At 45.0% G+C, this 18,166-nt stretch overlaps 1 pseudogene; it reads right to left on the reverse strand.

Annotated features, from left to right (window-relative positions):
• Positions 1–6,169: 6,169 nt before the first annotated feature.
• On the reverse strand, positions 6,170–17,932 carry LOC117190650 (annotated as a pseudogene).
• Positions 17,933–18,166: the final 234 nt, after the last annotated feature.

The following is an 18,166-nucleotide window of genomic DNA, read 5'->3' on the forward strand; positions in this document are numbered from 1 at the left end:
CGTCATCGTGCCTCATATTCGTTCCTGAGCGATGTTCTATAACATAATTAAAATCTTGTAGGTACATGGCCCAACGTGCTACTCTCAAAGGAACGTCTTTCTTTTTGATCGTCATTGTAAATGCATTACAATCTGTGACAATTTCGAACTTTATACCCAAAACGTATACACGCCATTTCGCTAAAGCTTCGATAATTGCCAGAACCTCAAGGTCATAAGCAGGATATTTCTCTTCACATGGCTTAGTCCTACGGCTCATATATTGAACTGGATGGAATTGGCTGTCTTCCAAACTCTTTTGCAGTAACACGGCTCCATACCCCCATTTTGATGCATCAGTATGGATTTCTGTCTCCAACTTCGGGTTGTACATTTCTAAAACAGGTCACTAATCAATGCTACCTTTAGTTGTTCAAACGCAACCTGATGTATATCCTTAAATTCAAATTTAACATCCTTCCGCAGCAGATCTGTCAATGGTTTTGCAATAACAGCATAACCCTCAATAAACTTTCGGAAATAAGAAGTCAATCCTATGAAACGCTGCACTGCTTTTTTATCAACTGGCACTGGGAACTTTTCGACTGCCCTCGTCTTCTCATCACTTGGTCTTATCGTATTCTTTTCTATTATATACCCCAGAAAATTACCCTTTTGTCGTAACAGCTGACACTTTCTCCAATTTATACGTAGCCCATTCATTTCCGCTATCTTCAGTACTTTTCTCAACTTTAACAAACTCTCTTCTACATCTTGACTACAAATAATAACGTCATCCATATAGACTGCTGCTTCATTATTCTTTACCAAATCTCTCATCACAGCCATTATAAATCTGGTAAACACCGCTGGAGAATTTGAAATTCCAAATGGTACATATAAAAATTCGAACTGACCATTCTGAGTCACAAAAGACGTATATTTTTGAGACTCGACTTCTACAGGCACATGGAAAAAACCATTCGTTAAATCCAACGTGGTGAAATACTTTGCACCCTGCAGTTTCTCCAACACTGTATCCATATGTGACATTGGAAAGTTATCGCGAACTATTTTCTCATTCAGCTTTCGGTAATCACAGCATAGTCTCTTGCTACCGTTCTTTTTGGGTACCAACACTACTGGTGATGCATACTCCGATGTACTTGGCTTTATAATCTTCTGAGCCAGCCACTCTTCCACTTGCTTGTCCACGATTTCCTGTTCACACAACGGTAATCGTCTCGGATGCTGGAAAACTGGTATCTCATCCACTAATACAATTTTCATTTTTATCGGCGCATCTACATTTCTCTGAGGTTGGTACTTTCCTACCATACCCCTAACCTCTCTAGCATGTGCTTCACTGAGATGACCAACATCAATTGAAAACTCCTTCTCAGCTTCGTCAATACTTGACATGCAAATGCCTTTATATTCATTAAACAATTCCACGCATGAGGACGATGCTACCTGATGAAGTTTCTTATCTTTATCCTCGCCACAAACTCTACGAACAAATCTTGTTCCTGTCTTAGAAACTTGCATGTCCACATGATCCAGAATAGCCCTTCCTAAAATGGCTTCAAAACCAATATCCTCGTCTGGAATGACATGAAATTCTACCTCCATTTCAATCTCATCGATTTTCACTGGTATCGAAAAGCTACCAAAAGTTACAACTTGACTATCTCCAATACCTGTTAAACATTTCTCCTGGCCGATCAGTTCAAGATTTCCAAATTTCAAAAATACCCTCCTGCGAATTAAACACAAATCTGCTCCAGTATCAATCAAACCTTGGAATACCAAATTCGCGTACTTAATATCCTTTAATTCCAAACCTGATGGAGTGAAAATACCTGACGGCTTATCAACGACTTCCTTATCTCGAATAATGTTCGTATTCGATCTCTTTTCTTGTCTGGTTTCGACCTTGACATTACAGCTTGCAGCACGGTGTCCTGGTTGGCCACATTTGAAACAACAAAAATCATTTTTGGGACAATCTTTCCTCAAATGCGATTTGTCTCCACACTTAAAACATTTCCTAAAATTCTCTGCCATCGACCCTTTCACCGAACTCTCACTTTTATTACTCAGCGGCCAATTCTTACTCATCGGCTTGGATCCGCCTCTAGCTTTCTGGTAAACATCGATCTGAAATTTAAGCTCCTTTAAGTTTCTAGCTTTGTACAGCATTGCCTTACTTGCCCTAGCGTCTGGTATACCATCCACAAAATATTCGATTAAACTCTCATCATCTAGTTTAATTGGCTTGGCTATCTCCATTAACGCATACAAAAACTCATGCAACGACTCTCCTTTTTTCTGCTGGCGCTTTTGCAACATTCTATGTACTTCTACGGACGACAGTTTAACACTAAACTCATCCAACAGAGCTGCCTTCAACGAATTCCAGTTACGAATATCACGCAAACTACGAGCGAAAGATTTTGCTGCACCAACTAACAACTGCTTGGCATAAATGAATAATTGTAATTGACTCCATTGAACAGTAGCTGCGCATTCTTCTAATTCCTCTATCCATTGATTGATGTCGGGGTTATTAGAACCAGAAAATTGTGACACACTACCTTCCACGTCTTTTATACTCTGCCTGTCGCTTACCTGGTTGAACTGCTACGGTATCATCCACTGCTGTTACTACGGACTCATTCTCTGACTCTTCTTCATCCTCAACTGGAAAACCGTGATGTATTAATAGTGTATCTTGCAAATCGCGCTTTCGTCCCGTCGTCTGCAACGCAAGCTCTCTTAACTTCTCTCGCAAATCTGCGACTCTCAGTGTCATTATCTCTTCAACTTGCATCGTGACGATTTAAATACAAAATAATTGATATTAGCTTATATCTAAGAAAATGTAATTAAATCAACTTAAACAACCTTATTACTGCTGGCCTGTTAACAATTTTCCAGTTAACATCGACTCCGAAAACGCCTTTAAAGTCGTCACTGTTAACGATCGCTTCTCTGTTAACGCTCACCTTACTATGGGTTTACCCTTGTTAACTCTCGCTTCTGCGCAGAACTTTCCAGACTCCAAATTTGACGCACACCCACCACCACATCCAGATCTCGCTTGCCTGTCGATGTCGCTGTTGCCGTCCTCTCTTTGTTGCCTTGCCTTGCTCTCGCTGTTCGCCGTTAACTCGTTGTCGCTTCCCGAATCGTCGCTGCTTCTGCTGTTACAAAATGGTCGTCTCCTTTCTGCTTGTCTCTTCTTGTAGTTGTAGTCTCCGTCCGACGCAGTGCAACACAACAACAATCAATGTTCTTTGATTCTTGCTGTTTGCTGCCGTCGTTTTGTCGCTTCTGCTTCCTTTGGAACGAACGCACTCAGATTGTCGTCTCTGTGCCGCTTGTCTCCTTGTAGCTCTAGCCTCTCAGACGCAATGCACAACAACAACAACGAAGGTTTTGATTCTTGCTGTGTTGCTGCCGTCTGCCGTCGTTTTGTCGCTTCTGCTCTCTTTGGAACGAACGCGCTCAGATTGTCGTCTCTGTGCCGCTTGTCTCCTTGTAGCTCTAGCCTCTCAGACGCAATGCACAACAACAACAACAAAGGTTTTGATTCTTGCTGTGTTTGCTGCCGTCTGCCGTAGTTTTGTCGCTCCAGCTCTCTTGAATATCTGCTCACACTAATGCGCCTTCTTCGACAAGTGTCTCTCTAGCACTTATAGGCCAGACTGCAATTCAATTTCGCACCGCGACCGATCTCTTATGTCCCCAGTCTCGTGTTCGCCAAAATTTCCATATACACGCACAAATCTCACTTGCAAATGTTGTTGTCTTGGGCTTATTTTCGGACGAGCCCCCAATTTGTAGTAGTTTAAGTTGCTTGATGGCAACGAGTAACATTTATTTGATAAGTATGTTGGACTTAAAATTATAACAGCTCCAAGTTTTACAAGTATGTTTGTGACTAATTATATGCGTGTACGTCTGATGCGTGGCTGAACTGACAACTGACTGATCTCTCTCTCTTGCTATCGGCTCTCTCAGAGCCGATTACTGCTCTATCCCGACACGACGAAAACACGACCGCTTCGTGTCTCTCTCTTTCCTTCGTTTCCTACATATATATATTTATATAGGACTTATGTGTAGAGAATATGGCGTAAAAGAAATTAAATTGGAAAGAAGAGAAAAATATGATAATTATATAACTAGAAGGCAAACGTGAAAGAAAAATTAGTAGCCGATCCGCTTTAAATTATGGCACGGATATAGTTGTTTTATATACCGGAATAGAAGTTTTATAAGACAGATATATATTTCGAAAATACTCGAGAATTCCGTTTAAGGAAGTTTCGTAACTCACTCATACTTTATACGAATTATCCGGCGTGTCCGTTGAGCTCAAGGGGGGACGTAGGAACATATTCTGAGGAAGGGGGAAAAATTATGAATATACAGGTCTTCGCTTCTAATTCGGATGAAACACCGATTTTCTTTCCATTTCCATACCCGTACTACGACGATTTGCCACTCAACGGCTGATCTTTAAAAAAAATGTGGTTTTCATTTGCGCTAATTTCTAATTATGGGTAATTATATACATTATTTGTTTTTTTTCTTTTTAAATCTATACAATACAAAAATAGTTAGTGCGTAGCCTAATCTTTAATAAATGGAAAATCTCATGACGAGACTCAAAACTAATACTTTGGTACATTTTCACACGACGACTATTAAACGGCAGTGTGGATCGCCGCAGAATAATGTTTTATTTTCACAGTTTGAGAGCCACTCCACACACTGCGAAGAACTACTTGCGAAAGCCTTAGCCGCGCGCTTAATTCATAAGCGAGAAGGGTGACGAGTGACGAGGGTGACGATATTAGTTTCTCCGAATTCGCAAGAAAACCATTCTTCTCGTCTTACTCCAAAATGTACTTCAGCTCAAGTATGCATCCACATAACTTCGGGTTTCACTCTAGTATATCTTCGGACGGCTCTTTCTGGTTTATTTGGTTGTAGTTATCGTTGGTTTATGTAGATGCTGGTTCCTGGGAAATCCGAGGTCTTTCCCAGATCTACTAAGAAATCGATGGACTTTGACGACCTCGTTCTTGGAGGGGGGTCAATTGGTTTTTCTTTCCCAGTGTCGAACGTAGTAAGATTTCCAGCCCTATGATACGAGACTGTTAAAGCTGTGTCACTATTGTAAGGTCCAAATACCTTTTATTTTTCTTAATCCAAAAGGAATAATGCAGTCCACCAGAACTTCAATTTACTTGGCACGTGTTTGATTGCACAACGTTTTCAAATTCACTTGGATATATATATTTGTATAAAAAGACACATCCGAATTCGCACAGCTTCACTATAGCAATGATCTAGCCAGAAGTTCTATTACTTGCATTAGCCCTTACGATCGGAACTTTACCTTCCACAACCAACGGGGTTGTACGATTTTAGACAAAGCTTACACCTTGCTTCCCCAGGATAACGGAGTAATCGCACGATGCTAAGCAAAGCTTACACATAGTTTCCACGACTAACGGAGTAATCGTATGATTTCTAGTAAAGCTTTAAAACATAACTCCCACAGATCCACGCTGCTTCTCTAAATTAGACATTAAGCTCTTCAATGGAAGCTTTAACTACTGCTCTCTTGTAATTGATCTCTTATCTTGTTTTTGTAAAGAGAAGAGTTAATGTTAAACGCGAGGGCCGTACTTCCCAAGCTGTTCTCTGGAGTTCTAGAGTCACAACTGGCCACTACACCACAGTTGAGGAAGCTCTAGTTTTAACTGGCGAAGCCTAAACGGAAAAGGGACAGTGTTTCACTTGTATGTCTTTGAGGTGAAATATTCCTAAGTTTCTACCCTGCTCGTTCTTCAGTTGATAATAGGATGAGCCAACTTGTCTAGATACCACGGCTGAAATAAAAACCGGCGCTAACTTTGCATTGAACTTTTTAATAGCATTGCTTTGGCAGAAATTGCGGGCAAGTACTGGCTCTCCAACCTTAAACTCTACATTCCGACAGCGTAGATTATATCGCCTAGCATTTTGTTCATGTGACTCTTTCACCTTTTTCTTTGTATTTATTACATTAAACATTTAACAGTGTACGACGTAGCTGCCCACAGGACTCAACGCAAACACTGGGGGACCTCTGGAGGATTTGTACACCTTGAACCATTTAAATAATAATAAATATATTACAAAATAAATCTTTATTTGATACTTTCATTCAATACAAACCCTTTGCCATACATAAAATTAATTAATCGTGTTTTGTGTGGGTTAGAATACATATGATACGATGTAAAGTGCACATAAACAAGGCTACAACTCAAAAATTCCATTCATGCCAAGCAATAGGGTACATAAAAACTGTAAATGTGATTCCTTTAAGACCTACAAAAATAAAAATATCTGACGGGGGCCTGGAGGACTGACTGCTTGGACACAGCAAATGTGGAGAAGAAAAGTGGAAAAAAATAGATGGGCAAGAGAAGAAATATTGGGGATTTGCTCGGCTCTGTTTTGACCATCAATCAGTTGCATCCGTTTGTTTATCGAGATCTTTATCGTGTTTCAACGTGTCCGGTGTAGGATCCACATCCTCTTCTTGTACCACGTTCTCCCACACATGGATTTGCGTGCCCTGTAAAGTGCAATTCATTACCAGGACAACTTCCTCATCGTCGTCAGACTCCTCTGATGTTCCTACTCCCCCAGTTTCTCGATTCTGGGTTTCCTTTGACGCATCTGCTGGTTTTTCGTCATCAGTTTCAGATTCTGGCATATCTAACACTTCGACGGCGGCACTGCTCTGGTCGCGAAATTCCTCTTCGGTGAGCCCCAATGTTAAACTAGTCGAAGGCATCTCTTCCACATTGCCGGAGTTTTCCCCGTCATTTGTCGAGTCTCCAGTGTCAGTGGGATGATTATCAATCGGTCCTGATTCAATCCGTCTTAGATCTCCTCCGATTACACTGGATTCTTGTTCCCCTTCACTGTCCTCCGCTTTATCGGAAGTATTCTTTGTATCCGTTTCGTCGTCGTTCGATTCATCTGCTTCGGCATCGGAGCCCACAAGCTGCTTTTCCGTTGGAGTTCCTCCGGTGTCTCTCTCCGTGTCTTCGTCTCCGTCCCCACTTTGAGTGGACATTTCGAGAACACTTTTGAATGAAGTAGAGCTACTAGCATTCGAGTCGCGATTAGTTACTTCGGCCTCTACAGGGGTTTCTTCTTCTTCCGTATTCGAATGACCATCCGACGAGGATGAATCTTCTTCACTGGCATCTAGATTTGTCTGCGTTTCTGCCTTTTGAACTTCTAACTCAATTGATTGTATCCCTTCAGAACTCTTGCAGGATGTCTCAGTATCAGCTTCTATTACGTGGGAGGAGTCTTTAGTCGAATCTGTGTCATTTCTGGTATCATCCTGGCCATCACCGGCAGTCTCCCCTTCCGTTGGCTGTTCATCGCTTGTCAGGGATCTATCGCTTAAAGTTTGCACCGATTCGTGACTCTGATCCTGAGTGTTGTCATTGGCACTGTAGTAAATGCTGCATGCGGTGGCATTCCCAACGTCTGCTCCCATAGCTGCTGAAGATTCATTTTGAGTGGAGACCGGGCTTTGATCCTCCTGCTCGTGCCCCTGATCCTGACTGCAGTCAACCTCGAATGTGGTTGTCGACACGTTATCCGCCTCGGGATCACCCTCTGTAGGCACGCAGAACGTGCTGCTCGAGAGCGTGCGATCCAAGGAGTAGTTCAGCGATGTGTCCGACGAGATCCGATCGAGGTTCAAGGCCGGATTCATGGCGCAACGCCGCACAGGCGTAAGATAAACACCCGCTTTGCGTCGCTTGTTATGGGGCGAGTACGGACTGCGTGGCATTTGGCGCGGAGTGCTTGGACTGCTTGCAGCATTCCGGTTCTGGGCACGCGGTGGCGTGGGTAGGGACACCCAAAGACGAGACCCGTTGTCCCGCTGGCCGATCTTGAAGGTGCACACGGACGACACGCTGGCAGCGCTCCTGGGCTGTGACATAGTCCTTTGCTTTTTGATCGAACTGGTCGTTGGCCTTGTGGCCGATCGCGGCCTGCCGACATTGCGGATGTTCTCCAGGATGAAATTGCGCTTCCTGTTGGGACTGCGACGGCACACGAAGGTCGTGGAGGAGATGGTACGCTTCAGAGGGCTACTCGGTTGGGTGTCCAGGCGGTCCCTCTCCTCCGACTGCTCCTCCTCCTCTTGCTGCTGTGGCTGGGGATTTGACAAAGACTGCGATAATCGAAGGCAGGGTCGCGTCACCAGATGCTTGTGGGCCGTGGAACTGCACGGCGCACTGATGTTGTGCATGGACAGGGCCGAGTTTGTGCTGGTTGAGATCCGACTCGTACTCGGACCCGGACAGGTGTAGACGTGCGTGCAGGTGCGGAACATCTCCTCGCGGACCAGATGCTGCAGCTTCTTGGGCGTCTGCTTGTTGCGAATGCTGTGATCAATTTTGCCAAAGATGGGCTCGCTCTCCCTGACTTTGTCTACCTCGATGCGCTTCAGGATTTCCAGCTCCATCTGAGAGAAATTCTCGCTGTCCTGCGGGGGTTGGTATCTTGCAGGAATCTCCTCCCCATGGAAGGGATCTGCCGACTCAGAGCTACTGGTGAAGCCTTCGAACTCTGTGCCTGTCTCGATCTCGTTCTCATTCTCATCGACATCCTTTTCATCGTTGCGTTCAATCTGGACCTTCTCCTTTTCAGTGGCCTCTTCCGGGTCGTTCGGAACGGGTGTGACAGGCTTCTCATCGTCACGCTTTTCTTCAAAGTGGATAATGGACTCGTTAGATGAATCGCTCGTGTCGTCGGCTAACTCCGTCGCCAGTTCCACCAGGCAAAGCGAGTCGATGGCATTCGGAATGTTCTCCAGGCTGATCGATCGGAAGAGCGTGCCAGGTTCTGGCACTTCCGTGTCATCCAACTCCAGGGGTTGAAGCCTTTTGGTGGTTGCCACCAGTTTCTGCAGGTTTTCGCCGGCCAGGCTGAGACTATCCTCAAAATCTTGCAGGATTTGCGGCAGATCATCCGCCGTATTGTCAGTCATTGTGGTATTGGTCTCTGGGTCCCCCTCATGGTCTAGCCAGCCATTGGCCCGCAAAGCCCTGACCTCCTGCTCATCCAGGCTCACCTTCAGTGTGTGCTCTGTCCTGGACGGCGGCTCCTGTTGCATCTTCTCCTTGTCCCCAAAGTACTGGACGTGGTCCTGCCAGAGTTCCTGGAACTCGGACTTGCGGCGCTGGCGCTCATCTCGTGTCATTAGTTGGCGCCCCTGTTCCTGTTCCTGCTCCTGGTCCTGGTCCTGCCTCTGCTCCTCTCCAGTGGGCTGGAAGTGTTGCGTGATCTCCAGGGTAATCCGACGCTCGGTAAGCGGCTGTTGGCGGAACTCCGACTCCCCATCGGCAGCATCCTCTGGATTCCGATTCGTTGGCTCCTGCCAGTTGCCAAAGTTCCACACTTCGGTTATGTTTGTGCCCGTTCGCGGCTCCATTGGGGGATAAGCTCTGGGCGGCGGGGCACTGGTCGCACTGGCGCCCGGACTGCCGTCCAAGCCTGGCAAACTAAAATCACTGGTGATGGCCACCACACCTGGCGTGAAGCCCAGATTTGTCGACTCCTCGGAGAAGTTGAAGCGTTCGATTTCGCTGAGAAAGTTCGTGGACTGAAGCGAGGTCTGCGTGCTGGCATCTTGTTGCCCGAAGCCGGGTATCTCTGGCAGTGGCGCCAGCCTTTGCTGCTTGGGCGTGACACTGCCGCTGCCCATGCTGGCCAGATCGTCCTCGCAGGAGCCACTGTTGGGTCCGCGCACGCGCTGCAGCTCCGGCTTGAGGCGCAGCAGCTTGTCGATGCAGGGCTGGCAGAGCTGCTCGTAGCGGGGACTGGCGAAGATCTCCTCGTAACTGATGGCACGCTGCATGGGCCGGTAGCCCAGTGCGGCCAAACCGTCGCGCCCTGGCAGATGCTTGTGGGCGCATGGCATCTGACGGGGGACTGGAATCCAAAGTGCGAGTGGGTGCGGTACGGCGGGTGAATGAGATTGGTGTTGGCCGGCTCCAGCGGGCGCTGGACTATGTTGGAGGAGCCTGTGCCCGTGCCCGTGCCCGTACTAGACGTGCCATTTGAGCTGCGATAGTAGGCGGCCAGATTAACCAACTGCTCGTTATGAAGGGTCCTCAGCAGGGCCGAGCAAATCTCCGGCTGAGAGCATTGCCCCAAGGAGGCGGCGGCAACTGCCGCATAAACATAGGAATAAAGCTGGTCCTGCCCCTGCTGGACAGGAACCAGATGCTGTGCCAAGTCGGCCACCCCAGAACCCGAGCCCGACCCCGAGCCCGAGCCCGACCCCGACCCCATATCTAATTCAATCGACGGAGGATCGCTCTTTGGCGCTGGGAATAGATCGCGGCGACACTTGCTAGTCGAAGAGACGCTTATATTCCGAATACGGTTATTCTCCTTGTCCAGCTCATGCCCGTGGCTGTTCGCATCTGAACTGGTGGGTGTCTCGGTCTCCTTACCCATGGACGACTTCTCAAGGACTTGCACAGCTTCACAATGCAAGACGAAAATATGGAGAGAAGAGCCAAAGAGGTGTACAATTAGTATCTATGGCAAAATACGTAAAGGGAGTCTGGGACTCGATGAATACATACGAGGGCAGGGGAGAGTAGTACATACATAGATAGATTTCGATACGTATTTTTTGTTTGTTTGGATGTATAAGAGTGTGTGTATATCCAAGGGGACTGTACCTAGGCTGAAACTTGATTACAAATAATAAATATTCCTGGCCATTGCCATAGCAAGGGGTAATACGATTGCTTCCACCAAACCGAATAGTTCTGAATGATATATTCCATCATCTAACCGGAGTATGAACTGAATTGCTGAATTAGATTGATAGTATGGATGGACTAGAGCTAGGGTTTAGTTCGGGTGCTTTTGTTTTGGTGACTTTGTTTTGGTGGACTATATACGAGTATATAGAAGGGTTATCTTTGCATACAAATATACACCAATTAATTAGTTGGGATTATATATACATGGGCGTTCCTGGGCGTACAGCCTGAGTACATTGAAGGAAAACTCTTCGGTTTTTTCTTTTCTTTTTTTGGGTGGAGGGGGGAATTTTTGTTACCTCGGCCTGTTGGCGGCTTGCGATTTGTTGCTGTGTGAGAGCGTTCGCCATTTATAAAACTAAGTGTGGCTAAAACAGTATTGAGAAATCAAATAAAACAATTAAATGGCATGGCAAACACACGAAAACGGCGTCTAGAGTAAAGCCCTTAAATTGTATGCCTTAAAACTAGAAATACTTAGTGTAGAAAGTGAGCTGAAAGGTGTCTAGGTTTAGTACTGAATAAGCAAGCATGCTGCATAGATGTGCATTAGTATAGACTAAAAGGCTTAAACTAAAACAGCTGTGCAACAGCCAAAGAATTCCTTGGACAATGGAGCTAGAATGGCCAGAAGAATGATTGATTGGCTCTGAATGGCAACACAAAATAAAACCAAACAAAACAGGGCAGAGCCGAGCCGAGCAGAAAGTTCTGTGGCAATGCAAGGCAAGGCAAGGCAATGCAGCAGTTAACATGTCATGTCGAATGTTCTGTTCTTTTGCTTTCTATAAACTATATAGTATATACTACGAGTAAATTTCTTCGATTTGTGATGGCTTTGGTTTCTACACACTAAACCTTTCGGGGCTGCACTCACCTCTAGCTCAAAAATAAGTGTTTTTTTTGTTTAGTGGTAGTTGAAGTACAAGTTTTGTGTTCTTTCTGAGAGCTTCGGGGCTGGTTGGTTCTTGTTGTTGATGGTTGGTCTGGAAATGAAAGTTATTAAATACTGAACTGGTAAACGGACGGGGGACTGTCATAGATGGATTTTCTGCAAAGGAGAATGCGTTCCGATCTGATCTATAGCTTAGCTTTTTTGCTGTGCGTAGTAGTTGTTGTTGTGCTGTGATTTGTTGTTGATCGTTGAAAATAATACTCATTTAATACACGGCATACAACAGTTGGATGTTCTTCCTTGGCACCGAAAAGTATTTAAAGTATGTAATATACAAATATAGGAGTAACACGACTAGTACGTATAATTAGTATGCAAAAATACCGATATCTACATCTAGTTAGTATAACTAACTAAAACAGTTTTAGGACCGTTGGCTAGGAGCTATTAAACTGCAGAATAAGTGGTGTACAGTAGAGACAGTAGTGGAGTGAAAGTATTAAACAATTTTGAATTATTTTCCTCACAGAAACGAAGTCGAGACTGTGTCAAGTGCTACGAGTACTTTTTTGTTAAGTATAGGTTTTTTTTTTTATCATTATTTTGTAAATTTATTTATAGGCGTGTGTGTGTTTGTGTTAGGCAGATAAAAAAAATAAAGAGGGGAAAATAGCATAAGAAAAAATAGGTTATCAAATGTTAGAAGTCTAATAATTATAATAAATGATCCATAAAATAAACAAAACAAATAACTTCGTTAGATTTATCGTGTTTCTGCGTGTAACTTATGTAACTTATAAACGTAATAAACTAAAACAATCATAAAACAAATGCATCCAGAGGAATGGAATGGGATAAAAAGGAAATACATAAGGACTTAACACATTAAAAACGAGGGGGAACGTTGTGAGTTGCTGCGGACACCGCAACTCTACAGTTATACCCGATACTAAGTCAGTATGGCTCTCCTCCGGCAGACGCAGCTAATATTAAACGACACGACAAAGAGTGCGTGCGAGAGAGACAGAAAATCAGTCTGAGCGAGACGTCGGGCGCTGCGAAGCCAGTGCAAATTGATTTGTTCCTTTTGGCTATAAAAATTATCTGATCTGGTCCAGATTCAGCAATCTGATAGATATGGTCATTATCTATGATTCTGCGTTTTTAGTTTTCTCAAATGTGCAATATTGTGGATGCAACAGATTTTCGTCTTTTGTGGGGGCGGAAGGGGGTGGGGCGAAATTCTGAGATATACGGTTTATAGTGAGATCTAACAGAAGTGCGGATACAAAATTTGGTTACTCTAGCCTTAATAGTCTCTGAGATTTGTGGATGCCCCAGTTTTTCGTCCTTTGCGGGGGCGGAAGGGGGTGTGGCGAAATTTGGACACGAAACGGTCAAGGTCCGATATCACAGGAGTGTGGATACCAAATTTGGTTGCTCTGGCTCTTATAGGTTCTGAGATCCTTGAACTCATATTTTGCAATTGGCAAAACCGACCATGAAACCTGTGTGTTAGAGAGAGACAGAGCGAGAAAGAATGAAATTGTTTTCTTGATTCTGGCTATAATAATTATACGATCTGGTTGAGATCTTACATTCTAAAACATATAGTCATCCTCTACGATTCTGCGTTTTTGGTTTTATCGTATCTTTAAAAATGTGGATGCCACAGATTTTCGTCCTTTGTGGGGGCGGAAGTGGGCGGGGCGAAGTTTTGAAATATTTTTGTAGCAGTGACATATCACAGAAGTCTGGATCCAAAACATCGTTGCTCTAGCTCTTATAGTCTTTGATCACTAGGCGCTGAAGGGGACGGACAGACGGACAGGGCTCAATCGACTCGGCTATTGATGCTGATCAAGAATATATATACTTTATGGGGTCGGAAACGATTCCTTCTGGACGTTGCACACATCCACTTTTACCACAAATCTAATATACCCCAATACTCATTTTGAGTATCGGGTATAAAAACATAAGACATCTGAAAATTGAAATTTTGTTCATATATTGGCCAAGCAAAGACATAACTCTGAGCATTATATGGACGTGTTCGGTATTGGAGTATGGTAAATCATACGATCACGATTATATGAACTGGATAGTAGCAAAACATAAAAAGATAGGAACAGAGAACATGGACTGGACTTACCATCGCTCAATACAACTTCCGCTTGGCTGGGAATGGGCGCCTGTTGCGTTTGAATCTGGATAATTTGGTGTTCTAAAATATTACAGAAATGTTATGGGAAACAACAGATTTGGAGGGTTATTAATGCAGATCTAGCCAAATGTAGCCAAACGGATGGCACGAACATGACATACCCGTCTCGGGTTCGCTCTGTGCGTGTTTAGCATGAGCCAAAGCTCCCGCTGCCTGCATCGAGTTAAGAGCCTCTGATCCCGAAAAGTCCGTATCGGTGTCTGAAAGATGTACAAATATTTGAGTGAATGATGTATAACAGACAGGATCTTAGATGCACACTTACATTCGCCATGAATGCTCTTCTTTTTGCGCTCCACCGTCCGCTTGTACTCATTCAGCTCATCGTCGGTCACATTGTCGAAGGGATTCTTAGCGTATGGCGCCTTGTAGACAGTCGCATTGTGCTGGAAGCCCCGCTGAATGATTCCCTTGGAGGCGGCGCCCATTAGCACCACATGATCACCGGCCTGCGAGACAGTGGCATCTTTGATGCGGTTCGCTTCGTCCCAGGTCACGCCCTCCAGTATATGAGACTGTGGTCCAGCTGAGATTTTGTCCGCACGTCGATTATCCTTGATCTAAGACAAGCATACATAGGGGATGATCTAAAGGGGAATTGAATCAACTAAATGAATACTGACTTGCTGTTGGATGCGCTTAAACTCCTTGGTATTCGTCCCACATGGCACAAACTGCAGCGGATCTTCGATCCTCACGGGCGTCGAATGGGTGGGTGAACCCTCAGCGATCCACTTTGAAGGTTATAGTATTCAATTTGAGCACGCAAGCATTTTTACGGTGTGGGTCAATGGGGTGGGACAATGCAAGTAGAAAAGAAAGAGAAAGAAATTTGTTTAATTTAGGGGCCGATATGCTTAAATCTAAAATACTTAAAGCTACATCGAAATGCTGTCTATAGGCGTTAGCCCAACGTTTGTTGGGCTTATACATCTTATACATATATACGCTTCAGTGTTAATTATATAAAAAATACAATTCTTTAAGCATTTATAATCAATGTTTTTTTTTTTGTTTTTTTAACTATTGTATTATCGAAAATGTTCTTAAGATAACAAAAATAACAATCAGAAATAATTTTGTGCCTTGAGAACAAATGAGGAAGAAAAAAATACGTAAAGAAAAGATTTATACAAATATTAAAAAAAATATATATATATTTAATTGAAAGAAATCTTAACCATAATGCAAAGAAAACATGCAAAGAAAAATTTGTTTAAATGTCAACGGAACAAACAAATGTTTTAAAAAATAAAAATGTTGGATAAAATGAATATAAATGAAACGGTTTTGTATTTGAATGATTAAATACTTAACAACAAATTTCTTTCTCTTTCTTTGCATTGTTTTACAGAGCATTCGTTCGATTCGTTATAGTGGAAGAAAGAGAGACAGACAGCAGGGGAAGACCCCGTAAAGGAGGCACAAAATCATCCATCTATGCAAGAGTTATTTTCGGTTTTAAGTTAAATATTTATTTGGGTAATGTAATGCACAAATTACAGAAATTGTTTGCTGGCAAAGCGGGTAAAATATCTTTTGTTTTGTTTAGCACGATTTAAAAATCTATTAGAATGTATATAAATATATAGTTCATGTACTAATATTTTATACGATTACTTTGATTTACTTAGTGGCTAGGCATAGAATTATTATGCGTGAATATATTCGCAAGTTTAGCAGCAGAATCGAAACTGAAACTAGCTAAAGGGGAAATCATAAATGGAGGCGGAGCAAGTGGAATGTCTGGGTAGTGTGGGGTTTTCTTTGGGTTGGGTTGGGTTCGGGTGGGTTGGTCGGCTCAACTAATTCCCTTCAATCTCCTTAAGGCTAGCAACATTCCGCTGCTGTGTGGACGCTGTCGTGGTCTGGTGTTTATCTTCGAAAGTTATGATCTCTACCTTTGTGATTTTCTTGGGATCTGGGGTGCCCGTCTCCAGGACTTCGACCTTCTGATACACATTCGGGGAGTTGAGCCAGCGACTGCGGTCGCCTCCTTTGCGCATATCTCCCTTCTTCCAGATGCTGTTGGAGGCATTAGATAATTGGAATCGTTAGGATCACTCTTGGAAGAGCCTTGGCTTTTCCCTTACCCCTGTCTAAAGAGCTCCTCCTCCTCGAGCAGATAGCCGAGAGATGACACGGCCGGTGGCAGCTCCACGTCGTTCTTAGGCTTGGGTGGATCCGATTTAATCAGGGGATGGCGGTAGATGTAGCCTGTGCGATAGCCAGCATTGTCCAGCATGCGCATATGGGCCTCGAAGTCGGCTCCCCCAACGCGCCACTTGGGCGGACTGCCGATTTTGGGCGTGGGAGCCGACTGTTCAGCGACAGCAGGCTCCGCGGCAGTGGCCCCATTCTCGGCTGCCGTGACGACGGCAAACTTCTTCTCCAGGTCCTCTTGGGGCCGGCGCGACTGCTCGTAGATGATCTTGCGCGTCTCCTCGGGAATCAGGACGAGATTGTCGACACCCACGGGCAGTAGCTTCAGTTGCGTCTCGCACGCCTGCACAATGTGGCAGGCGGCGAAGAAGGCCTCTTCGATGGTCTCGCCGCAGCATAAGGCGCCGTGGTTGGCCAACAGTATGACCTTGGAGTTGGGCCCCAGGCTGCGGACAAGGCGGTTGCGCTCCTCCTCATCGAGCAGACCCGTGTACGCGTGCGTGGTGATCTCGCCCAGCACACAGGCATCCCTGGTGAGGGGCAGCAGGCCGGTCTTCAACGAAGAGATGGCCACAACCGGACTGCAGCCAATGTAGATGGCGCAGCTAATGTCGGGGCGTGCTGCATGCACCACCGAGTGGAGGACAAAGTCTGGTTGGGGGGAGCGGAAATGTTAAAAATTTCAAATATTAAATGCAAGGGGTGTTGGCGACTTACGGCTTTTGTTCACGCCAAAGTTGGTGGTTCCCTGCTCCACAATATGGCCCTGTATATCCACCTTGTTTAGCGCCGAGGCAGTGACTTCATGATAGAGCAGGCCATAGGGATTGACCAGGAAGTACTCCTGATCGACCTTTAGGCGTGCGGTGATCTGTGCCCCCAGACCCTGCGTCCAGCCGTACAAATCCAACAGACGGAATGTGGCAGCCAGCTTGCAGCGGAGTATTTTCTCGCCCTTGGCATAGCCCATGGACTCCACGCCGCGTATATCGTTGATGGGCACCATGCAACTGCTGCTCTTGAAAACGCTGCCCACCCGGCTCACCGGCACGCCCACAATGTCCGACAGCTGCTGCAGTATGCCGCTGGCCCCGCCACCTCCCTCACGGGCCGAATCGACGATGCGTTCCAGTTCCTCGCGGAACAGCCTCGAGCCCATAATGGCTTCGACGCGTTTGCGGCGCTCCATTTCGCGCATATCCTGTGGAAGATCGACGTGACCCAGAGGTGATGGTGCATCGGAAAAGGCAGAAATTGCTTTCAATCGCCACTTACCTGTTCAATATCGGCGGGACGCGCTTTGCTGTCCTCGTCGTGATCGCCGGCGGTTGGGTCTATGCCATTCTGTGGCGGTTGCTCGACTTCAGTCATGTTTGCTTCCTTTTCTGCTTAAATGCTGCAAACGTAAAGGGGAAAAGGGAATTTTATTTTCAAATTGCTTTTCCTTCACATTTTGTACGCTTACTTTACGCTCAGCTGGAAAATTTTCAACTGACCTTAAAACGGCAGATCACGGTTCTACACTGTTCCCGTTATGTACACACACAAACACATGCGAAATGGAAAAAAGGGGGTGGCAACAGAGAGAGAGAGAGCGAGAGAGAGCGGGCAAACACAACCACCCAAAATTTAAGCGAGAGAGGAATAGCACTGAGAGAACTTTCTAGCTGTCTGCTTTTCCTGTGAATGGCCAAAACTGTTTTGGGGGAGAGTGCAAGAGAGACAGAGATATAGAGAGAGGGATGGGAATAAGGAGGGAGTTGTGCCGCATATTTCACTTTATTTAATTTATAATTTTGGATAAAAAGAAAAAAAATTATATTTACTTCCCAGTCTGACACTTTACACAGTGAAAAGCAGGGGGAAAACCACACACTTTCCTTCCTGCCCACGTGCTACGACAGGCGCGACAACCCAGAGCAGAAGCAACGCAGAAAAAACAACACAGCAAAGATCCGAGCAAAGAGAAAGAGGAGATGTATCGAAAATAAATAAACACAAGACCGGGAAAGAAATGCT

Source organism: Drosophila miranda (assembly GCF_003369915.1).
Source record: "Drosophila miranda strain MSH22 chromosome Y unlocalized genomic scaffold, D.miranda_PacBio2.1 Contig_Y1_pilon, whole genome shotgun sequence".
In the NCBI taxonomy this organism is placed as follows: Eukaryota; Metazoa; Arthropoda; class Insecta; order Diptera; family Drosophilidae; genus Drosophila; species Drosophila miranda.